The sequence below is a fragment of the Phalangium opilio genome, unplaced genomic scaffold (genome assembly GCF_054372755.1).
Source record: "Phalangium opilio isolate 3A_F unplaced genomic scaffold, DU_Popi_V2 ptg000505l_1, whole genome shotgun sequence".
Taxonomy (NCBI): domain Eukaryota; kingdom Metazoa; phylum Arthropoda; class Arachnida; order Opiliones; family Phalangiidae; genus Phalangium; species Phalangium opilio.
The window spans coordinates 1,765,535-1,790,232 of NW_028324239.1; the positions used below are offsets into that span (position 1 = coordinate 1,765,535).

The following is a 24,698-nucleotide window of genomic DNA, read 5'->3' on the forward strand; positions in this document are numbered from 1 at the left end:
CCAGGAGAAGTGTTGTGGGGTCTCAGATGTAGCGTGAAAAGTCATAATTTTTCCTCAATACCTGACAACCATTTATTTTTTGGGCTTCCGTAGCGCAATGGTTAGCTCGTTCGGCTGTTAACCGAAAGGTTGGTGGTTCGAGCCCACCCGGGAGCGGTGTTGTGAAGTCTCAAATGTAACTTAAAAAGCCAAAGTTTTTCCACAATACCTGACGACCTTTTATTTCTTGGGCTTCCGTAGCGCAATGGTTAGCGCGTTCGGCTGTTAACCGAAAGGTTGGTGGTTCGAGCCCACCCGGGAGCGGTGTTATGGGATCTCAAATGTAAGGTAAAAAGTCAGAGTTTTTCCACAATAGCTGAAGACCATTTAATTTCTGAGCTTCCGTGGCTCAATGGTTAGAGCGTTCGGCTGTTAACCAATAGGTTGGTGGTTCGAGCCCAACCGGGAGCGGTGTAGTGGGATCTCAAATGTAACGTAAAAAGCCAAAGTTTTTCCACAATACCTGACGAACATTTTATTTTTGGGCTTCCGTGGCGCTATGGTTAGCGCGTTCAGCTGTTAACCGAAAGGTTGGTGGTTCGAGCCCACCCGGGAGAGGTGTTGTGGGGTCTCAGATGTAGCGTGAAAAGTCAAAACTTTTCCACAAAAAGGTTGGTGGTTCGAGCCCACCCGGGAGAGGTGTTGTGGAGTCTCACATGTAGCGTGAAAAGTCATAACTTTTCCACAATACCTGACAACCATTTAATTTCTGAGCTTCCGTGGCTCAATGGTTAGAGCGTTCGGCTGTTAACCAATAGGTTGGTTGTTCGAGCCCATCCGGGAGCGGTGTTGTGGGATCTCAAATGTAAGGTAAAAGTCAGAGTTTTTCCACAATAGCTGAAGACCATTTCATTTCTGAGCTTCTTTGGCTCCATGGTTAGCGCGTTCGGATGTTAACCAAAAGGTTGGTGGTTGGAGCCCACCCAGGAGAAGTGTTGTGGGGTCTCAGATGTAGCGTGAAAAGTCATAATTTTTCCTCAATACCTGACAACCATTTATTTTTTGGGCTTCCGTAGCGCAATGGTTAGCTCGTTCGGCTGTTAACCGAAAGGTTGGTGGTTCGAGCCCACCCGGGAGCGGTGTTGTGAAGTCTCAAATGTAACTTAAAAAGCCAAAGTTTTTCCACAATACCTGACGACCTTTTATTTCTTGGGCTTCCGTAGCGCAATGGTTAGCGCGTTCGGCTGTTAACCGAAAGGTTGGTGGTTCGAGCCCACCCGGGAGCGGTGTTATGGGATCTCAAATGTAAGGTAAAAAGTCAGAGTTTTTCCACAATAGCTGAAGACCATTTCATTTCTGAGCTTCTTTGGCTCCATGGTTAGCACGTTCGGATGTTAACCAAAAGGTTGGTGGTTCGAGCCCACCCGGGAGAGGTGTTGTGGAGTCTCAGATGTAGCGTGAAAAGTCATAACTTTTCCACAATGCCTGACAACCATTTAATTTCTGAGCTTCCGTGGCTCATTGGTTAGAGCGTTCGCCTTTTAACCATTAGGTTGGTGGTTCGAGCCCACACGGGAGCGGTGTTATGGGATCTCAAATGTAACGTAAAAAGTCAGAGTTTTTCCACAATACCTGACGACCATTTATTTTTTGGGCTTCCGTAGCGCAATGGTTAGTGCGTTCGGATGTTAACCAAAAGGTTGGTGGTTCGAGCCCACCCGGGAGAGGTGTTATGGAGTCTCAGATGTAGCGTGAAAAGTCATAACTTTTCCACAATACCTGACAACCATTTAATTTCTGAGCTTCCGTGGCTCATTGGTTAGAGCGTTCGGCTTTTAACCAATAGGTTGGTGGTTCGAGCACACCCGGGAGCGGTGATATGGGATCTCAAATGTAAGGAAAAAAGTCAGAGTTTTTCCACAATAGCTGAAGACCATTTCATTTCCGAGCTTCTTTGGCTCCATGGTTAGCGCGTTCGGCTGTTAACCAAAAGATTGGTGGTTCGAGCCCACCCGGGAGCGGTGTTGTGGGATATCAAATGGAACGAAAAAAGCCAAAGTTTTTCCACAATACCTGACGAACATTTAATTTTCGGGCTTCCGTGGCGCAATGGTTAGCGCGTTCAGCTGTTAACCGAAAGGTTGGTGGTTCGATCCCACCCGGGAGAGGTGTTGTGGGGTCTCAGATGTAGCGTGAAAACTCACAACTTTTCCACAATACCTGACAACCATTTAATTTCTGAGATTCCGTGGCTCAATGGTTAGCGCGCTCGGCTGTTAACCGAAAGGTTGGTGGTTCGAGCCCACCCGTGAGCGGTGTTGTGAAGTCTCAAATGTAACGTAAAAAGCCAAAGTTTTTCCTCAATACCTGACGACCATTTATTTTTTGGGCTTCCGTGGCGCAATGGTTAGCGCGTTCGGCTGTTAACCGAAAGGTAAGTGGTTCGAGCCCACCCGGGAGAGGTGTTGTAGAGTCTCAGATGTAGCGTAAAAAGTCAAAACTTTTCCACAATACGTGACAACCATTTAATTTCTGAGCTCCCGTGGCGCAATGGTTAGCGCGTTCGGCTGTTAACGAAAAGGTTGGTGGTTCGAGCCCACCCGGGAGCGGTGTTATGGGATCTCAAATGTAAGGTAAAAAGTCAGAGTTTTTCCAAAATAGCTGAAGACCATTTCATTTCTGAGCTTCTTTGGCTCCATGGTTAGCGCGTTCGGATGTTAACCAAAAGGTTGGTGGTTCGGCCCACCCGGGAGAGGTGTTGTGGAGTCTCAGATGTAGCGTGAAAAGTCATAACTTTTCCACAATACCTGACAACCATTTAATTTCTGAGCTTCCGTGGCTCAATGGTTAGAGCGTTCGGCTGTTAACCAATAGGTTGGTGGTTCGAGCAGACCCGGGAGCGGTGTTGTGGGATCTCAAATGTAACGTAAAAAGCCAAAGTTTTTCCACAATACCTGACGACCATTTAATTTTTGGGCTTCCGTGGCGCAATGGTTAGCGCGTTCGGCTGTTAACCAAAAGGTTGGTGGTTCGAGCCCACCCGGGAGCGGTGTTATGGGATCTCAAATGTAACGTAAAAAGTCAGAGTTTTTCCACAATACCTGACGAACATTTAATTTTTGGGCTTCCGTGGCGCAATGGTTAGCGCGTTCGGCTGTTAACCAAAAGATTGGTGGTTCGAGCCCACCCGGGAGCGGTGTTGTGAAGTCTCAAATGTAGCGTGAAAAGCCAAAGTTTTTCCTCAATACCTGACGACCATTTATTTTTTGGGCTTCCGTGGCGCAATGGTTAGCGCGTTCGGCTGTTAACCGAAAGGTAAGTGGTTCGAGTCCACCCGGGAGCGGTGTTGTGGGATATCAAATGGAACGAAAAAAGCTAAAGTTTTTCCACAATACCTGACGAACATTTAATTTTCGGGCTTCCGTGGCGCAATGGTTAGCGCGTTCAGCTGTTAACCGAAAGGTTGGTGGTTCGATCCCACCCGGGAGAGGTGTTGTGGGGTCTCAGATGTAACGTAAAAAGCCAAAGTTTTTCCTCAATACCTGACGACCATTTATTTTTTGGGCTTCCGTGGCGCAATGGTTAGCATGTTCGGCTGTTAACCAAAAGGTTGGTGGTTCGAGCCCACCCGGGAGCGGTGTTATGGGATCTCAAATGTAAGGTAAAAAGTCAGAGTTTTTCCACAATAGCTGAAGACCATTTCATTTCTGAGCTTCTTTGGCTCCATGGTTAGCGCGTTCGGCTGTTAACCAAAAGATTGGTGGTTCGAGCCCACCCGGGAGCGGTGTTGTGGGATATCAAATGGAACGAAAAAAGCCAAAGTTTTTCCACAATACCTGACGAACATTTAATTTTCGGGCTTCCGTGGCGCAATGGTTAGCGCGTTCAGCTGTTAACCGAAAGGTTGGTGGTTCGATCCCACCCGGGAGAGGTGTTGTGGGGTCTCAGATGTAGCGTGAAAACTCACAACTTTTCCACAATACCTGACAACCATTTAATTTCTGAGATTCCGTGGCTCAATGGTTAGCGCGCTCGGCTGTTAACCGAAAGGTTGGTGGTTCGAGCCCACCCGTGAGCGGTGTTGTGAAGTCTCAAATGTAACGTAAAAAGCCAAAGTTTTTCCTCAATACCTGACGACCATTTATTTTTTGGGCTTCCGTGGCGCAATGGTTAGCATGTTCGGCTGTTAACCAAAAGGTTGGTGGTTCGAGCCCACCCGGGAGCGGTGTTATGGGATCTCAAATGTAAGGTAAAAAGTCAGAGTTTTTCCACAATAGCTGAAGACCATTTCATTTCTGAGCTTCTTTGGCTCCATGGTTAGCGCGTTCGGCTGTTAACCAAAAGATTGGTGGTTCGAGCCCACCCGGGAGCGGTGTTGTGGGATATCAAATGGAACGAAAAAAGCCAAAGTTTTTCCACAATACCTGACGAACATTTAATTTTCGGGCTTCCGTGGCGCAATGGTTAGCGCGTTCAGCTGTTAACCGAAAGGTTGGTGGTTCGATCCCACCCGGGAGAGGTGTTGTGGGGTCTCAGATGTAGCGTGAAAACTCACAACTTTTCCACAATACCTGACAACCATTTAATTTCTGAGATTCCGTGGCTCAATGGTTAGCGCGCTCGGCTGTTAACCGAAAGGTTGGTGGTTCGAGCCCACCCGTGAGCGGTGTTGTGAAGTCTCAAATGTAACGTAAAAAGCCAAAGTTTTTCCTCAATACCTGACGACCATTTATTTTTTGGGCTTCCGTGGCGCAATGGTTAGCGCGTTCGGCTGTTAACCGAAAGGTAAGTGGTTCGAGCCCACCCGGGAGAGGTGTTGTAGAGTCTCAGATGTAGCGTAAAAAGTCAAAACTTTTCCACAATACGTGACAACCATTTAATTTCTGAGCTCCCGTGGCGCAATGGTTAGCGCGTTCGGCTGTTAACGAAAAGGTTGGTGGTTCGAGCCCACCCGGGAGCGGTGTTATGGGATCTCAAATGTAAGGTAAAAAGTCAGAGTTTTTCCACAATAGCTGAAGACCATTTCATTTCTGAGCTTCTTTGGCTCCATGGTTAGCGCGTTCGGATGTTAACCAAAAGGTTGGTGGTTCGGCCCACCCGGGAGAGGTGTTGTGGAGTCTCAGATGTAGCGTGAAAAGTCATAACTTTTCCACAATACCTGACAACCATTTAATTTCTGAGCTTCCGTGGCTCAATGGTTAGAGCGTTCGGCTGTTAACCAATAGGTTGGTGGTTCGAGCAGACCCGGGAGCGGTGTTGTGGGATCTCAAATGTAACGTAAAAAGCCAAAGTTTTTCCACAATACCTGACGACCATTTAATTTTTGGGCTTCCGTGGCGCAATGGTTAGCGCGTTCGGCTGTTAACCAAAAGGTTGGTGGTTCGAGCCCACCCGGGAGCGGTGTTATGGGATCTCAAATGTAACGTAAAAAGTCAGAGTTTTTCCACAATACCTGACGAACATTTAATTTTTGGGCTTCCGTGGCGCAATGGTTAGCGCGTTCGGCTGTTAACCAAAAGATTGGTGGTTCGAGCCCACCCGGGAGCGGTGTTGTGAAGTCTCAAATGTAGCGTGAAAAGCCAAAGTTTTTCCTCAATACCTGACGACCATTTATTTTTTGGGCTTCCGTGGCGCAATGGTTAGCGCGTTCGGCTGTTAACCGAAAGGTAAGTGGTTCGAGCCCACCCGGGAGCGGTGTTGTGGGATATCAAATGGAACGAAAAAAGCTAAAGTTTTTCCACAATACCTGACGAACATTTAATTTTCGGGCTTCCGTGGCGCAATGGTTAGCGCGTTCAGCTGTTAACCGAAAGGTTGGTGGTTCGATCCCACCCGGGAGAGGTGTTGTGGGGTCTCAGATGTAGCGTGAAAACTCACAACTTTTCCACAATACCTGACAACCATTTAATTTCTGAGATTCCGTGGCTCAATGGTTAGCGCGCTCGGCTGTTAACCGAAAGGTTGGTGGTTCGAGCCCACCCGTGAGCGGTGTTGTGAAGTCTCAAATGTAACGTAAAAAGCCAAAGTTTTTCCTCAATACCTGACGACCATTTATTTTTTGGGCTTCCGTGGCGCAATGGTTAGCGCGTTCGGCTGTTAACCAAAAGGTTGGTGGTTCGAGCCCACCCGGGAGCGGTGTTATGGGATCTCAAATGTAAGGTAAAAAGTCAGAGTTTTTCCACAATAGCTGAAGACCATTTCATTTCTGAGCTTCTTTGGCTCCATGGTTAGCGCGTTCGGCTGTTAACCAAAAGATTGGTGGTTCGAGCCCACCCGGGAGCGGTGTTGTGGGATATCAAATGGAACGAAAAAAGCCAAAGTTTTTCCACAATACCTGACGAACATTTAATTTTCGGGCTTCCGTGGCGCAATGGTTAGCGCGTTCAGCTGTTAACCGAAAGGTTGGTGGTTCGATCCCACCCGGGAGAGGTGTTGTGGGGTCTCAGATGTAGCGTGAAAACTCACAACTTTTCCACAATACCTGACAACCATTTAATTTCTGAGATTCCGTGGCTCAATGGTTAGCGCGCTCGGCTGTTAACCGAAAGGTTGGTGGTTCGAGCCCACCCGTGAGCGGTGTTGTGAAGTCTCAAATGTAACGTAAAAAGCCAAAGTTTTTCCTCAATACCTGACGACCATTTATTTTTTGGGCTTCCGTGGCGCAATGGTTAGCGCGTTCGGCTGTTAACCGAAAGGTAAGTGGTTCGAGCCCACCCGGGAGAGGTGTTGTAGAGTCTCAGATGTAGCGTAAAAAGTCAAAACTTTTCCACAATACGTGACAACCATTTAATTTCTGAGCTCCCGTGGCGCAATGGTTAGCGCGTTCGGCTGTTAACGAAAAGGTTGGTGGTTCGAGCCCACCCGGGAGCGGTGTTATGGGATCTCAAATGTAAGGTAAAAAGTCAGAGTTTTTCCACAATAGCTGAAGACCATTTCATTTCTGAGCTTCTTTGGCTCCATGGTTAGCGCGTTCGGATGTTAACCAAAAGGTTGGTGGTTCGGCCCACCCGGGAGAGGTGTTGTGGAGTCTCAGATGTAGCGTGAAAAGTCATAACTTTTCCACAATACCTGACAACCATTTAATTTCTGAGCTTCCGTGGCTCAATGGTTAGAGCGTTCGGCTGTTAACCAATAGGTTGGTGGTTCGAGCAGACCCGGGAGCGGTGTTGTGGGATCTCAAATGTAACGTAAAAAGTCAGAGTTTTTCCACAATACCTGACGACCATTTAATTTTTGGGCTTCCGTGGCGCAATGGTTAGCGCGTTCGGCTGTTAACCAAAAGGTTGGTGGTTCGAGCCCACCCGGGAGCGGTGTTATGGGATCTCAAATGTAACGTAAAAAGTCAGAGTTTTTCCACAATACCTGACGAACATTTAATTTTTGGGCTTCCGTGGCGCAATGGTTAGCGCGTTCGGCTGTTAACCAAAAGATTGGTGGTTCGAGCCCACCCGGGAGCGGTGTTGTGAAGTCTCAAATGTAGCGTGAAAAGCCAAAGTTTTTCCTCAATACCTGACGACCATTTGTTTTTTGGGCTTCCGTGGCGCAATGGTTAGCGCGTTCGGCTGTTAACCGAAAGGTAAGTGGTTCGAGCCCACCCGGGAGCGGTGTTGTGGGATATCAAATGGAACGAAAAAAGCTAAAGTTTTTCCACAATACCTGACGAACATTTAATTTTCGGGCTTCCGTGGCGCAATGGTTAGCGCGTTCAGCTGTTAACCGAAAGGTTGGTGGTTCGATCCCACCCGGGAGAGGTGTTGTGGGGTCTCAGATGTAGCGTGAAAACTCACAACTTTTCCACAATACCTGACAACCATTTAATTTCTGAGATTCCGTGGCTCAATGGTTAGCGCGCTCGGCTGTTAACCGAAAGGTTGGTGGTTCGAGCCCACCCGTGAGCGGTGTTGTGAAGTCTCAAATGTAACGTAAAAAGCCAAAGTTTTTCCTCAATACCTGACGACCATTTATTTTTTGGGCTTCCGTGGCGCAATGGTTAGCGCGTTCGGCTGTTAACCAAAAGGTTGGTGGTTCGAGCCCACCCGGGAGCGGTGTTATGGGATCTCAAATGTAAGGTAAAAAGTCAGAGTTTTTCCACAATAGCTGAAGACCATTTCATTTCTGAGCTTCTTTGGCTCCATGGTTAGCGCGTTCGGCTGTTAACCAAAAGATTGGTGGTTCGAGCCCACCCGGGAGCGGTGTTGTGGGATATCAAATGGAACGAAAAAAGCCAAAGTTTTTCCACAATACCTGACGAACATTTAATTTTCGGGCTTCCGTGGCGCAATGGTTAGCGCGTTCAGCTGTTAACCGAAAGGTTGGTGGTTCGATCCCACCCGGGAGAGGTGTTGTGGGGTCTCAGATGTAGCGTGAAAACTCACAACTTTTCCACAATACCTGACAACCATTTAATTTCTGAGATTCCGTGGCTCAATGGTTAGCGCGCTCGGCTGTTAACCGAAAGGTTGGTGGTTCGAGCCCACCCGTGAGCGGTGTTGTGAAGTCTCAAATGTAACGTAAAAAGCCAAAGTTTTTCCTCAATACCTGACGACCATTTATTTTTTGGGCTTCCGTGGCGCAATGGTTAGCGCGTTCGGCTGTTAACCGAAAGGTAAGTGGTTCGAGCCCACCCGGGAGAGGTGTTGTAGAGTCTCAGATGTAGCGTAAAAAGTCAAAACTTTTCCACAATACGTGACAACCATTTAATTTCTGAGCTCCCGTGGCGCAATGGTTAGCGCGTTCGGCTGTTAACGAAAAGGTTGGTGGTTCGAGCCCACCCGGGAGCGGTGTTATGGGATCTCAAATGTAAGGTAAAAAGTCAGAGTTTTTCCACAATAGCTGAAGACCATTTCATTTCTGAGCTTCTTTGGCTCCATGGTTAGCGCGTTCGGATGTTAACCAAAAGGTTGGTGGTTCGGCCCACCCGGGAGAGGTGTTGTGGAGTCTCAGATGTAGCGTGAAAAGTCATAACTTTTCCACAATACCTGACAACCATTTAATTTCTGAGCTTCCGTGGCTCAATGGTTAGAGCGTTCGGCTGTTAACCAATAGGTTGGTGGTTCGAGCAGACCCGGGAGCGGTGTTGTGGGATCTCAAATGTAACGTAAAAAGCCAAAGTTTTTCCACAATACCTGACGACCATTTAATTTTTGGGCTTCCGTGGCGCAATGGTTAGCGCGTTCGGCTGTTAACCAAAAGGTTGGTGGTTCGAGCCCACCCGGGAGCGGTGTTATGGGATCTCAAATGTAACGTAAAAAGTCAGAGTTTTTCCACAATACCTGACGAACATTTAATTTTTGGGCTTCCGTGGCGCAATGGTTAGCGCGTTCGGCTGTTAACCAAAAGATTGGTGGTTCGAGCCCACCCGGGAGCGGTGTTGTGAAGTCTCAAATGTAGCGTGAAAAGCCAAAGTTTTTCCTCAATACCTGACGACCATTTATTTTTTGGGCTTCCGTGGCGCAATGGTTAGCGCGTTCGGCTGTTAACCGAAAGGTAAGTGGTTCGAGCCCACCCGGGAGCGGTGTTGTGGGATATCAAATGGAACGAAAAAAGCTAAAGTTTTTCCACAATACCTGACGAACATTTAATTTTCGGGCTTCCGTGGCGCAATGGTTAGCGCGTTCAGCTGTTAACCGAAAGGTTGGTGGTTCGATCCCACCCGGGAGAGGTGTTGTGGGGTCTCAGATGTAGCGTGAAAACTCACAACTTTTCCACAATACCTGACGACCATTTAATTTTTGGGCTTCCGTGGCGCAATGGTTAGCGCGTTCGGCTGTTAACCGAAAGGTTGGTGGTTCGAGCCCACCCGTGAGCGGTGTTGTGAAGTCTCAAATGTAACGTAAAAAGCCAAAGTTTTTCCTCAATACCTGACGACCATTTATTTTTTGGGCTTCCGTGGCGCAATGGTTAGCGCGTTCGGCTGTTAACCAAAAGGTTGGTGGTTCGAGCCCACCCGTGAGCGGTGTTGTGAAGTCTCAAATGTAACGTAAAAAGCCAAAGTTTTTCCTCAATACCTGACGACCATTTATTTTTTGGGCTTCCGTGGCGCAATGGTTAGCGCGTTCGGCTGTTAACCAAAAGGTTGGTGGTTCGAGCCCACCCGGGAGCGGTGTTATGGGATCTCAAATGTAAGGTAAAAAGTCAGAGTTTTTCCACAATAGCTGAAGACCATTTCATTTCTGAGCTTCTTTGGCTCCATGGTTAGCACGTTCGGATGTTAACCAAAAGGTTGGTGGTTCGAGCCCACCCGAGAGAGGTGTTGTGGAGTCTCAGATGTAGCGTTAAAAGTCATAACTTTTCCACAATACCTGACAACCATTTAATTTCTGAGCTTCCGTGGCTCATTGGTTAGAGCGTTCGGCTTTTAACCAATAGGTTGGTGGTTCGAGCCCACACGGGAGCGGTGTTGTGAAGTCTCAAATGTAGCGTGAAAAGCCAAAGTTTTTCCTCAATACCTGACGACCATTTATTTTTTGGGCTTCCGTGGCGCAATGGTTAGCGCGTTCGGCTGTTAACCGAAAGGTAAGTGGTTCGAGCCCACCCGGGAGCGGTGTTGTGGGATATCAAATGGAACGAAAAAAGCTAAAGTTTTTCCACAATACCTGACGAACATTTAATTTTCGGGCTTCCGTGGCGCAATGGTTAGCGCGTTCAGCTGTTAACCGAAAGGTTGGTGGTTCGAGCCCACCCGTGAGCGGTGTTGTGAAGTCTCAAATGTAACGTAAAAAGCCAAAGTTTTTCCTCAATACCTGACGACCATTTATTTTTTGGGCTTCCGTGGCGCAATGGTTAGCGCGTTCGGCTGTTAACCAAAAGGTTGGTGGTTCGAGCCCACCCGGGAGCGGTGTTATGGGATCTCAAATGTAAGGTAAAAAGTCAGAGTTTTTCCACAATAGCTGAAGACCATTTCATTTCTGAGCTTCTTTGGCTCCATGGTTAGCGCGTTCGGCTGTTAACCGAAAGGTAAGTGGTTCGAGCCCACCCGGGAGCGGTGTTGTAGGATATCAAATGGAACGAAAAAAGCTAAAGTTTTTCCACAATACCTGACGAACATTTAATTTTCGGGCTTCCGTGGCGCAATGGTTAGCGCGTTCAGCTGTTAACCGAAAGGTTGGTGGTTCGATCCCACCCGGGAGAGGTGTTGTGGGGTCTCAGATGTAGCGTGAAAACTCACAACTTTTCCACAATACCTGACAACCATTTAATTTCTGAGATTCCGTGGCTCAATGGTTAGCGCGCTCGGCTGTTAACCGAAAGGTTGGTGGTTCGAGCCCACCCGTGAGCGGTGTTGTGAAGTCTCAAATGTAACGTAAAAAGCCAAAGTTTTTCCTCAATACCTGACGACCATTTATTTTTTGGGCTTCCGTGGCGCAATGGTTAGCGCGTTCGGCTGTTAACCAAAAGGTTGGTGGTTCGAGCCCACCCGGGAGCGGTGTTATGGGATCTCAAATGTAAGGTAAAAAGTCAGAGTTTTTCCACAATAGCTGAAGACCATTTCATTTCTGAGCTTCTTTGGCTCCATGGTTAGCGCGTTCGGCTGTTAACCAAAAGATTGGTGGTTCGAGCCCACCCGGGAGCGGTGTTGTGGGATATCAAATGGAACGAAAAAAGCCAAAGTTTTTCCACAATACCTGACGAACATTTAATTTTCGGGCTTCCGTGGCGCAATGGTTAGCGCGTTCAGCTGTTAACCGAAAGGTTGGTGGTTCGATCCCACCCGGGAGAGGTGTTGTGGGGTCTCAGATGTAGCGTGAAAACTCACAACTTTTCCACAATACCTGACAACCATTTAATTTCTGAGATTCCGTGGCTCAATGGTTAGCGCGCTCGGCTGTTAACCGAAAGGTTGGTGGTTCGAGCCCACCCGTGAGCGGTGTTGTGGGATATCAAATGGAACGAAAAAAGCTAAAGTTTTTCCACAATACCTGACGAACATTTAATTTTCGGGCTTCCGTGGCGCAATGGTTAGCGCGTTCAGCTGTTAACCAAAAGGTTGGTGGTTCGAGCCCACCCGGGAGCGGTGTTATGGGATCTCAAATGTAACGTAAAAAGTCAGAGTTTTTCCACAATACCTGACGAACATTTAATTTTTGGGCTTCCGTGGCGCAATGGTTAGCGCGTTCGGCTGTTAACCAAAAGATTGGTGGTTCGAGCCCACCCGGGAGCGGTGTTGTGAAGTCTCAAATGTAGCGTGAAAAGCCAAAGTTTTTCCTCAATACCTGACGACCATTTATTTTTTGGGCTTCCGTGGCGCAATGGTTAGCGCGTTCGGCTGTTAACCGAAAGGTAAGTGGTTCGAGCCCACCCGGGAGCGGTGTTGTGGGATATCAAATGGAACGAAAAAAGCTAAAGTTTTTCCACAATACCTGACGAACATTTAATTTTCGGGCTTCCGTGGCGCAATGGTTAGCGCGTTCAGCTGTTAACCGAAAGGTTGGTGGTTCGATCCCACCCGGGAGAGGTGTTGTGGGGTCTCAGATGTAGCGTGAAAACTCACAACTTTTCCACAATACCTGACAACCATTTAATTTCTGAGATTCCGTGGCTCAATGGTTAGCGCGCTCGGCTGTTAACCGAAAGGTTGGTGGTTCGAGCCCACCCGTGAGCGGTGTTGTGAAGTCTCAAATGTAACGTAAAAAGCCAAAGTTTTTCCTCAATACCTGACGACCATTTATTTTTTGGGCTTCCGTGGCGCAATGGTTAGCGCGTTCGGCTGTTAACCAAAAGGTTGGTGGTTCGAGCCCACCCGGGAGCGGTGTTATGGGATCTCAAATGTAAGGTAAAAAGTCAGAGTTTTTCCACAATAGCTGAAGACCATTTCATTTCTGAGCTTCTTTGGCTCCATGGTTAGCGCGTTCGGCTGTTAACCGAAAGGTAAGTGGTTCGAGCCCACCCGGGAGCGGTGTTGTAGGATATCAAATGGAACGAAAAAAGCTAAAGTTTTTCCACAATACCTGACGAACATTTAATTTTCGGGCTTCCGTGGCGCAATGGTTAGCGCGTTCAGCTGTTAACCGAAAGGTTGGTGGTTCGATCCCACCCGGGAGAGGTGTTGTGGGGTCTCAGATGTAGCGTGAAAACTCACAACTTTTCCACAATACCTGACAACCATTTAATTTCTGAGATTCCGTGGCTCAATGGTTAGCGCGCTCGGCTGTTAACCGAAAGGTTGGTGGTTCGAGCCCACCCGTGAGCGGTGTTGTGAAGTCTCAAATGTAACGTAAAAAGCCAAAGTTTTTCCTCAATACCTGACGACCATTTATTTTTTGGGCTTCCGTGGCGCAATGGTTAGCGCGTTCGGCTGTTAACCAAAAGGTTGGTGGTTCGAGCCCACCCGGGAGCGGTGTTATGGGATCTCAAATGTAAGGTAAAAAGTCAGAGTTTTTCCACAATAGCTGAAGACCATTTCATTTCTGAGCTTCTTTGGCTCCATGGTTAGCGCGTTCGGCTGTTAACCAAAAGATTGGTGGTTCGAGCCCACCCGGGAGCGGTGTTGTGGGATATCAAATGGAACGAAAAAAGCCAAAGTTTTTCCACAATACCTGACGAACATTTAATTTTCGGGCTTCCGTGGCGCAATGGTTAGCGCGTTCAGCTGTTAACCGAAAGGTTGGTGGTTCGATCCCACCCGGGAGAGGTGTTGTGGGGTCTCAGATGTAGCGTGAAAACTCACAACTTTTCCACAATACCTGACAACCATTTAATTTCTGAGATTCCGTGGCTCAATGGTTAGCGCGCTCGGCTGTTAACCGAAAGGTTGGTGGTTCGAGCCCACCCGTGAGCGGTGTTGTGAAGTCTCAAATGTAACGTAAAAAGCCAAAGTTTTTCCTCAATACCTGACGACCATTTATTTTTTGGGCTTCCGTGGCGCAATGGTTAGCGCGTTCGGCTGTTAACCGAAAGGTAAGTTGTTCGAGCCCACCCGGGAGAGGTGTTGTAGAGTCTCAGATGTAGCGTAAAAAGTCAAAACTTTTCCACAATACGTGACAACCATTTAATTTCTGAGCTCCCGTGGCGCAATGGTTAGCGCGTTCGGCTGTTAACGAAAAGGTTGGTGGTTCGAGCCCACCCGGGAGCGGTGTTATGGGATCTCAAATGTAAGGTAAAAAGTCAGAGTTTTTCCACAATAGCTGAAGACCATTTCATTTCTGAGCTTCTTTGGCTCCATGGTTAGCGCGTTCGGATGTTAACCAAAAGGTTGGTGGTTCGGCCCACCCGGGAGAGGTGTTGTGGAGTCTCAGATGTAGCGTGAAAAGTCATAACTTTTCCACAATACCTGACAACCATTTAATTTCTGAGCTTCCGTGGCTCAATGGTTAGAGCGTTCGGCTGTTAACCAATAGGTTGGTGGTTCGAGCAGACCCGGGAGCGGTGTTGTGGGATCTCAAATGTAACGTAAAAAGTCAGAGTTTTTCCACAATACCTGACGACCATTTAATTTTTGGGCTTCCGTGGCGCAATGGTTAGCGCGTTCGGCTGTTAACCAAAAGGTTGGTGGTTCGAGCCCACCCGGGAGCGGTGTTATGGGATCTCAAATGTAACGTAAAAAGTCAGAGTTTTTCCACAATACCTGACGAACATTTAATTTTTGGGCTTCCGTGGCGCAATGGTTAGCGCGTTCGGCTGTTAACCAAAAGATTGGTGGTTCGAGCCCACCCGGGAGCGGTGTTGTGAAGTCTCAAATGTAGCGTGAAAAGCCAAAGTTTTTCCTCAATACCTGACGACCATTTGTTTTTTGGGCTTCCGTGGCGAAATGGTTAGCGCGTTCGGCTGTTAACCGAAAGGTAAGTGGTTCGAGCCCACCCGGGAGCGGTGTTGTGGGATATCAAATGGAACGAAAAAAGCTAAAGTTTTTCCACAATACCTGACGAACATTTAATTTTCGGGCTTCCGTGGCGCAATGGTTAGCGCGTTCAGCTGTTAACCGAAAGGTTGGTGGTTCGATCCCACCCGGGAGAGGTGTTGTGGGGTCTCAGATGTAGCGTGAAAACTCACAACTTTTCCACAATACCTGACAACCATTTAATTTCTGAGATTCCGTGGCTCAATGGTTAGCGCGCTCGGCTGTTAACCGAAAGGTTGGTGGTTCGAGCCCACCCGTGAGCGGTGTTGTGAAGTCTCAAATGTAACGTAAAAAGCCAAAGTTTTTCCTCAATACCTGACGACCATTTATTTTTTGGGCTTCCGTGGCGCAATGGTTAGCGCGTTCGGCTGTTAACCAAAAGGTTGGTGGTTCGAGCCCACCCGGGAGCGGTGTTATGGGATCTCAAATGTAAGGTAAAAAGTCAGAGTTTTTCCACAATAGCTGAAGACCATTTCATTTCTGAGCTTCTTTGGCTCCATGGTTAGCGCGTTCGGCTGTTAACCAAAAGATTGGTGGTTCGAGCCCACCCGGGAGCGGTGTTGTGGGATATCAAATGGAACGAAAAAAGCCAAAGTTTTTCCACAATACCTGACGAACATTTAATTTTCGGGCTTCCGTGGCGCAATGGTTAGCGCGTTCAGCTGTTAACCGAAAGGTTGGTGGTTCGATCCCACCCGGGAGAGGTGTTGTGGGGTCTCAGATGTAGCGTGAAAACTCACAACTTTTCCACAATACCTGACAACCATTTAATTTCTGAGATTCCGTGGCTCAATGGTTAGCGCGCTCGGCTGTTAACCGAAAGGTTGGTGGTTCGAGCCCACCCGTGAGCGGTGTTGTGAAGTCTCAAATGTAACGTAAAAAGCCAAAGTTTTTCCTCAATACCTGACGACCATTTATTTTTTGGGCTTCCGTGGCGCAATGGTTAGCGCGTTCGGCTGTTAACCGAAAGGTAAGTGGTTCGAGCCCACCCGGGAGAGGTGTTGTAGAGTCTCAGATGTAGCGTAAAAAGTCAAAACTTTTCCACAATACGTGACAACCATTTAATTTCTGAGCTCCCGTGGCGCAATGGTTAGCGCGTTCGGCTGTTAACGAAAAGGTTGGTGGTTCGAGCCCACCCGGGAGCGGTGTTATGGGATCTCAAATGTAAGGTAAAAAGTCAGAGTTTTTCCACAATAGCTGAAGACCATTTCATTTCTGAGCTTCTTTGGCTCCATGGTTAGCGCGTTCGGATGTTAACCAAAAGGTTGGTGGTTCGGCCCACCCGGGAGAGGTGTTGTGGAGTCTCAGATGTAGCGTGAAAAGTCATAACTTTTCCACAATACCTGACAACCATTTAATTTCTGAGCTTCCGTGGCTCAATGGTTAGAGCGTTCGGCTGTTAACCAATAGGTTGGTGGTTCGAGCAGACCCGGGAGCGGTGTTGTGGGATCTCAAATGTAACGTAAAAAGTCAGAGTTTTTCCACAATACCTGACGACCATTTAATTTTTGGGCTTCCGTGGCGCAATGGTTAGCGCGTTCGGCTGTTAACCAAAAGGTTGGTGGTTCGAGCCCACCCGGGAGCGGTGTTATGGGATCTCAAATGTAACGTAAAAAGTCAGAGTTTTTCCACAATACCTGACGAACATTTAATTTTTGGGCTTCCGTGGCGCAATGGTTAGCGCGTTCGGCTGTTAACCAAAAGATTGGTGGTTCGAGCCCACCCGGGAGCGGTGTTGTGAAGTCTCAAATGTAGCGTGAAAAGCCAAAGTTTTTCCTCAATACCTGACGACCATTTGTTTTTTGGGCTTCCGTGGCGCAATGGTTAGCGCGTTCGGCTGTTAACCGAAAGGTAAGTGGTTCGAGCCCACCCGGGAGCGGTGTTGTGGGATATCAAATGGAACGAAAAAAGCTAAAGTTTTTCCACAATACCTGACGAACATTTAATTTTCGGGCTTCCGTGGCGCAATGGTTAGCGCGTTCAGCTGTTAACCGAAAGGTTGGTGGTTCGATCCCACCCGGGAGAGGTGTTGTGGGGTCTCAGATGTAGCGTGAAAACTCACAACTTTTCCACAATACCTGACAACCATTTAATTTCTGAGATTCCGTGGCTCAATGGTTAGCGCGCTCGGCTGTTAACCGAAAGGTTGGTGGTTCGAGCCCACCCGTGAGCGGTGTTGTGAAGTCTCAAATGTAACGTAAAAAGCCAAAGTTTTTCCTCAATACCTGACGACCATTTATTTTTTGGGCTTCCGTGGCGCAATGGTTAGCGCGTTCGGCTGTTAACCAAAAGGTTGGTGGTTCGAGCCCACCCGGGAGCGGTGTTATGGGATCTCAAATGTAAGGTAAAAAGTCAGAGTTTTTCCACAATAGCTGAAGACCATTTCATTTCTGAGCTTCTTTGGCTCCATGGTTAGCGCGTTCGGCTGTTAACCAAAAGATTGGTGGTTCGAGCCCACCCGGGAGCGGTGTTGTGGGATATCAAATGGAACGAAAAAAGCCAAAGTTTTTCCACAATACCTGACGAACATTTAATTTTCGGGCTTCCGTGGCGCAATGGTTAGCGCGTTCAGCTGTTAACCGAAAGGTTGGTGGTTCGATCCCACCCGGGAGAGGTGTTGTGGGGTCTCAGATGTAGCGTGAAAACTCACAACTTTTCCACAATACCTGACAACCATTTAATTTCTGAGATTCCGTGGCTCAATGGTTAGCGCGCTCGGCTGTTAACCGAAAGGTTGGTGGTTCGAGCCCACCCGTGAGCGGTGTTGTGAAGTCTCAAATGTAACGTAAAAAGCCAAAGTTTTTCCTCAATACCTGACGACCATTTATTTTTTGGGCTTCCGTGGCGCAATGGTTAGCGCGTTCGGCTGTTAACCGAAAGGTAAGTGGTTCGAGCCCACCCGGGAGAGGTGTTGTAGAGTCTCAGATGTAGCGTAGAAAGTCAAAACTTTTCCACAATACGTGACAACCATTTAATTTCTGAGCTCCCGTGGCGCAATGGTTAGCGCGTTCGGCTGTTAACGAAAAGGTTGGTGGTTCGAGCCCACCCGGGAGCGGTGTTATGGGATCTCAAATGTAAGGTAAAAAGTCAGAGTTTTTCCACAATAGCTGAAGACCATTTCATTTCTGAGCTTCTTTGGCTCCATGGTTAGCGCGTTCGGATGTTAACCAAAAGGTTGGTGGTTCGGCCCACCCGGGAGAGGTGTTGTGGAGTCTCAGATGTAGCGTGAAAAGTCATAACTTTTCCACAATACCTGACAACCATTTAATTTCTGAGCTTCCGTGGCTCAATGGTTAGAGCGTTCGGCTGTTAACCAATGGTTGGTGGTTCGAGCAGACCCGGGAGCGGTGTTGTGGGATCTCAAATGTAACGTAAAAAGCCAAAGTTTTTCCACAATACCTGACGACCATTTAATTTTTGGGCTTCCGTGGCGCAATGGTTAGCGCGTTCGGCTGTTAACCAAAAGGTTGGTGGTTCGAGCCCACCCGGGAGCGGTGTTATGGGATCTCAAATGTAACGTAAAAAGTCAGAGTTTTTCCACAATACCTGACGAACATTTAATTTTTGGGCTTCCGTGGCGCAATGGTTAGCGCGTTCGGCTGTTAACCAAAAGATTGGTGGTTCGAGCCCACCCGGGAGCGGTGTTGTGAAGTCTCAAATGTAGCGTGAAAAGCCAAAGTTTTTCCTCAATACCTGACGACCATTTATTTTTTGGGCTTCCGTGGCGCAATGGTTAGCGCGTTCGGCTGTTAACCGAAAGGTAAGTGGTTCGAGCCCACCCGGGAGCGGTGTTGTGGGATATCAAATGGAACGAAAAAAGCTAAAGTTTTTCCACAATACCTGACGAACATTTAATTTTCGGGCTTCCGTGGCGCAATGGTTAGCGCGTTCAGCTGTTAACCGAAAGGTTGGTGGTTCGATCCCACCCGGGAGAGGTGTTGTGGGGTCTCAGATGTAGCGTGAAAACTCACAACTTTTCCACAATACCTGACAACCATTTAATTTCTGAGATTCCGTGGCTCAATGGTTAGCGCGCTCGGCTGTTAACCGAAAGGTTGGTGGTTCGAGCCCACCCGTGAGCGGTGTTGTGAAGTCTCAAATGTAACGTAAAAAGCCAAAGTTTTTCCTCAATACCTGACGACCATTTATTTTTTGGGCTTCCGTGGCGCAATGGTTAGCGCGTTCGGCTGTTAACCAAAAGGTTGGTGGTTCGAGCCCACCCGTGAGCGGTGTTGTGAAGTCTCAAATGTAACGTAAAAAGCCAAAGTTTTTCCTCAATACCTGACGACCATTTATTTTTTGGGCTTCCGTGGCGCAATGGTTAGCGCGTTCGGCTGTTAACCAAAAGGTTGGTGGTTCGAGCCCACCCGGGAGCGGTGTTATGGGATCTCAAATGTAAGGTAAAAAGTCAGAGTTTTTCCACAATAGCTGAAGACCATTTCATTTCTGAGCTTCTTTGGCTCCATGGTTAGCACGTTCGGATGTTAACCAAAAGGTTGGTGGTTCGAGCCCACCCGAGAGAGGTGTTGTGGAGTCTCAGATGTAGCGTTAAAAGTCATAACTTTTCCACAATACCTGACAACCATTTAATTTCTGAGCTTCCGTGGCTCATTGGTTAGAGCGTTCGGCTTTTAACCAATAGGTTGGTGGTTCGAGCCCACACGGGAGCGGTGTTGTGAAGTCTCAAATGTAGCGTGAAAAGCCAAAGTTTTTCCTCAATACCTGACGACCATTTATTTTTTGGGCTTCCGTGGCGCAATGGTTAGCGCGTTCGGCTGTTAACCGAAAGGTAAGTGGTTCGAGCCCACCCGGGAGCGGTGTTGTGGGATATCAAATGGAACGAAAAAAGCTAAAGTTTTTCCACAATACCTGACGAACATTTAATTTTCGGGCTTCCGTGGCGCAATGGTTAGCGCGTTCAGCTGTTAACCGAAAGGTTGGTGGTTCGATCCCACCCGGGAGAGGTGTTGTGGGGTCTCAGATGTAGCGTGAAAACTCACAACTTTTCCACAATACCTGACAACCATTTAATTTCTGAGATTCCGTGGCTCAATGGTTAGCGCGCTCGGCTGTTAACCGAAAGGTTGGTGGTTCGAGCCCACCCGTGAGCGGTGTTGTGAAGTCTCAAATGTAACGTAAAAAGCCAAAGTTTTTCCTCAATACCTGACGACCATTTATTTTTTGGGCTTCCGTGGCGCAATGGTTAGCGCGTTCGGCTGTTAACCAAAAGGTTGGTGGTTCGAGCCCACCCGTGAGCGGTGTTGTGAAGTCTCAAATGTAACGTAAAAAGCCAAAGTTTTTCCTCAATACCTGACGACCATTTATTTTTTGGGCTTCCGTGGCGCAATGGTTAGCGCGTTCGGCTGTTAACCAAAAGGTTGGTGGTTCGAGCCCACCCGGGAGCGGTGTTATGGGATCTCAAATGTAAGGTAAAAAGTCAGAGTTTTTCCACAATAGCTGAAGACCATTTCATTTCTGAGCTTCTTTGGCTCCATGGTTAGCACGTTCGGATGTTAACCAAAAGGTTGGTGGTTCGAGCCCACCCGAGAGAGGTGTTGTGGAGTCTCAGATGTAGCGTTAAAAGTCATAACTTTTCCACAATACCTGACAACCATTTAATTTCTGAGCTTCCGTGGCTCATTGGTTAGAGCGTTCGGCTTTTAACCAATAGGTTGGTGGTTCGAGCCCACACGGGAGCGGTGTTATGGGATCTCAAATGTAACGTAAAAAGTCAGAGTTTTTCCACAATACCTGACGTTCATTTATTTTTTGGGCTTCCGTAGCGCAATGGTTAGTGCGTTCGGCTGTTAACCGAAAGGTTGGTGGTTCGAGCCCACCCGGGAGCGGTGTTGTGAAGTCTCAAATGTAGCGTAAAAAGCCAAAGTTTTTCCACAATACCTGACGACCATTTATTTTTTGGGCTTCCGTGGCGCAATGGTTAGCGCGTTCGGCTGTTAACCAAAAGGTTGGTGGTTCGAGCACACCCGGGAGCGGTGTTATGGGATCTCAAATGTAAGGAAAAAAGTCAGAGTTTTTCCACAATAGCTGAAGACCATTTCATTTCCGAGCTTCTTTGGCTCCATGGTTAGCGCGTTCGGCTGTTAACCAAAAGATTGGTGGTTCGAGCCCACCCGGGAGCGGTGTTGTGAAGTCTCAAATGTAACGTAAAAAGCCAAAGTTTTTCCACGATACCTGACGACCTTTTAATTTTTGGGCATCCGTGGCGCAATGGTTATCGCGTTCGGCTGTTAACCAATAGGTTAGTGGTTCGAGCCCACCCGGGAGCGGTGTTGTGGGATATCAAATGGAACGAAAAAAGCCAAAGTTTTTCCACAATACCTGACGAACATTTAATTTTCGGGCTTCCGTGGCGCAATGGTTAGCGCGTTCAGCTGTTAACCGAAAGGTTGGTGGTTCGAGCCCACCCGGGAGAGGTGTTGTGGGGTCTCAGATGTAGCGTGAAAAGCGAAAGTTTTTCCTCAATACCTGACGACCATTTATTTTTTGGGCTTCCGTGGCGCAATGGTTAGCGCGTTCGGCTGTTAACCGAAAGGTAAGTGGTTCGAGCCCACCCGGGAGAGGTGTTGTAGAGTCTCAGATGTAGCGTAAAAAGTCAAAACTTTTCCACAATACGTGACAACCATTTAATTTCTGAGCTCCCGTGGCTCAATGGTTATCGCGTTCGGCTGTTAACCAATAGGTTGGTGGTTCGAGCCCACCCGGGAGCGGTGTTGTGGGATCTCAAATGTAACGTAAAAAGCCAAAGTTTTTCCACAATACCTGACGACCATTTAATTTTTGGGCTTCCGTGGCGCAATGGTTAGCGCGTTCGGCTGTTAACGAAAAGGTTGGTGGTTCGAGCCCACCCGGGAGCGGTGTTATGGGATCTCAAATGTAAGGTAACAAGTTGGGAAAGCCAAAATATTACCTCTCCGAGTGGAGATGACTATCACTACCCCTTAAACAACCTAAATATATGCATCTATCGCTTTTTTTAATTCTTTGCAAGTGCAGGAATTGAATTTTAAAATAGTCACTTAATTACCCCTATATTATAAAACTTATCGACTTCATACTTGTATATTATCATCATTACTTGTCTTAAATTACCTTCGACGGCCGAACGAGGTTCATCTTACATAATGTAGGGACGATGTCATATATTTTAACGTTCACTTTATTTACTTTTCATTTAATTCAAGACCATAACATTCTGAAAGTACATTAGGCTCAGAAGACAGTATTTATAATATTACATTAGTCTCAGAAGACAGTATTTATAACACTTCAACAATACTTCAATATATACAAAGAAATAAATAACATAATATTAAACTGTACAGTAAAAGTTAAATATAACCTAATTAAAACCATAAAACCCACAATACATATGGGAACAAAAGGTTCTTGAAAAACCATTAACAGAACAGTATTTATAATACTTCAACGTTTCTATCTATATACAACAATGAATAGTTATTTAACATTATATATTGGAACCTTCAGTATAATTTAACATTAAGCAAATTCGAACCATAAAAACCCACAGCGCATATGGGAAAAAAGGTTCTGGGAAAACCCATTTGGGAAAAAACCATAATCATAGTTGAATTATTAATATTGAAACACTTATTTTTAAATTATTGATTTTCCACTCTGACGTCTGAGCTATCCACGAATAAATTGATTAATAGCATTAACAAACGATGCAATGGATGTCGAATATTCATGTCATAATACAAGCTAATTCGAACCATAAAAACCCAGAGCGCATATGGGAAAAAAGGTTCTGGAAAAACCCGTTTGGGAAAAAACCATAATCACAGTTGAATTATTAATATTAAAACACTTATTTTTAAATGATTGATTTTCCACTCTGACGTCTGAGCTATCCACGAATAAATTGATTAATAGCATTAACAAACGATGCAATGGATGTCAAATATTCATGTCATAATACAAGCTAATTCGAACCATAAAAACCCACAGCGCATGTGGGAAAAAAGGCTCTGGGAAAACCCATTTGGGAAAAAACCACAATCAAATTAGGACTATTAATATTAAAAACTTCTTCAGACTGTTTAAGGATGAATGTTTGGTGGATAGCGTCCGAAAGAAAGCAATAACCTAGTAGATGAGGCGTAGTTCATAAAGTTTCGTTTTTTCGAAACTATTACATAGGTGTATTGGCGCTGTACGTTTCAGATAACAAAGACCAAGACGACTCCAGTTCCACAAAATAGGAAAACTCTGCCTCTTGGCGTTAAGTTTTTCTCCTTTCTGTATTTCCACTGCTAGACCGCTATGCAGCCCGCCCTTGTATTGCTCTACTTGCTGCTCCCATAACATTGAACGTGCTAGAACTATAGTTCTAGTCGATCAATTGCGGCGAAGTCCAACTTCCGCTTTGAGCGTTGGCCAACTTTTGAGGACGCTGCAGTGTTACCAACGGCAGAAAACGCAGCCAGGAACATTTTCAAAATCACCTCGGCCGCGTTTTGCCGAAAAAAGGGGATTTTCGACTAGGACTATTGAATTGTCGCCGATTATTCAGCCATTTCCGCTTCGCCATACCTAAAACATTTTTAAAGTACGCTATACAAAATTGCTCCATTCTTCACCAAACCTATGAAACTTGGTGCAACACTTACACTTTGTTCAGTGGTTCGCCTTTACATGAACCCACAGTTGCCGCTCCAGATCTCAGTCATCTGACGCAACCATTTTAACGTTTTGAGAGTTGTATTTCACCTTTATTAAGCCTAAGGATAAGCCTTGAGATATATTTCCCGACGTATTTTCTGAAGAACCACAATAAATCACCTCAACGATTATCCCCATTAACTAATTATCACTATTACATACCTTGTTTACAATTTCGTTGGCCTTGTCCTCCATGGTTACCCATGAACTAAACCAATGCTGTAGGGTATTCATGAACTACGCATATCCTATAGGGTATTCATGAACTACGCATAACCTCTAGGGTATTCATGAACTACGCATAACCTCTAGGGTATTCATGAACTACGCATAACCTCTAGGTTATTCATGAACTACGCATAACCTCTAGGTTATTCATGAACTACGCAAATCCTGTAGGCTACTCATGAACTACGCCAATCCTCCAGGTTACTCATAAAATATACCATATTTTTAAATGGATTAATACCAAACTTATATGACCGTCAATTCCAATAATGATACTTACCATTTTTTTTTTCAAATCTTGAAGTCAGATGTGGGTTCTTTAGTCAAGGATCCCAAGCCTTGTGTGGGTCTCTTAGTCAAGGATCCCAAGCCTTAAGTGGGTCTCTTAGTCAAGGATCCCAAGCCTTAAGTGGGTCTCTTAGTCAAGGATCCCAAGCCTTAAGTGGGTCTCTTAGTACAGGATCCCAAGCCTAATTTTAGGTTTCTTAGTACAGGATCCCAAGCCTAATTTTAGGTTTCTTAGTACAGGATCCCAAGCCTAATTTTAGGTTTCTTAGTACAGGATCCCAAGCCTAATTTTAGGTTTCTTAGTACAGGATCCCAAGCCATATGTGGGTTTCTTAGCCAAGGATCCCAAGCCTATTTCTCGTAGTTTAGACCCTTAAAGCAACATGCGGCTCCATTGGCTCCCCTACCGTGATGCCTAACCTTGTATATACATAATAATTTTACCTTGCCGTAGGTAGGTAACAATGAAACTTAATGCATTAGGGAGGATCTGAAAATTATCCTAACAAGTTAAACCCAATGTACAATAGAAAGGTCGTCAATAAGGGGCGCACTGGAGCTCCACCTTGCTTTAAATAAATTTTTCCATTTCAAACTATGTTCTTTTAAAAATGCAAATACCCTTGTGGTAAGAATAATAAGACTCTCTATAACATGCATCGTA

The 24,698-nt window shown here is 46.5% G+C and overlaps 1 long non-coding RNA gene across 1 annotated transcript; it reads right to left on the reverse strand.

Moving 5' to 3' along the window:
• Positions 1-22,692: 22,692 nt before the first annotated feature.
• LOC149590287 (uncharacterized) lies at positions 22,693-24,137 on the reverse strand. Its single transcript, XR_016379569.1, has 4 exons — positions 24,027-24,137; positions 23,681-23,950; positions 23,467-23,616; positions 22,693-23,389 (listed from the first exon to the last, which is right to left on the reverse strand). It is a non-coding gene; the product is annotated as an uncharacterized LOC149590287 (long non-coding RNA).
• Between the last annotated feature and the right edge of the window lie 561 nt (positions 24,138-24,698).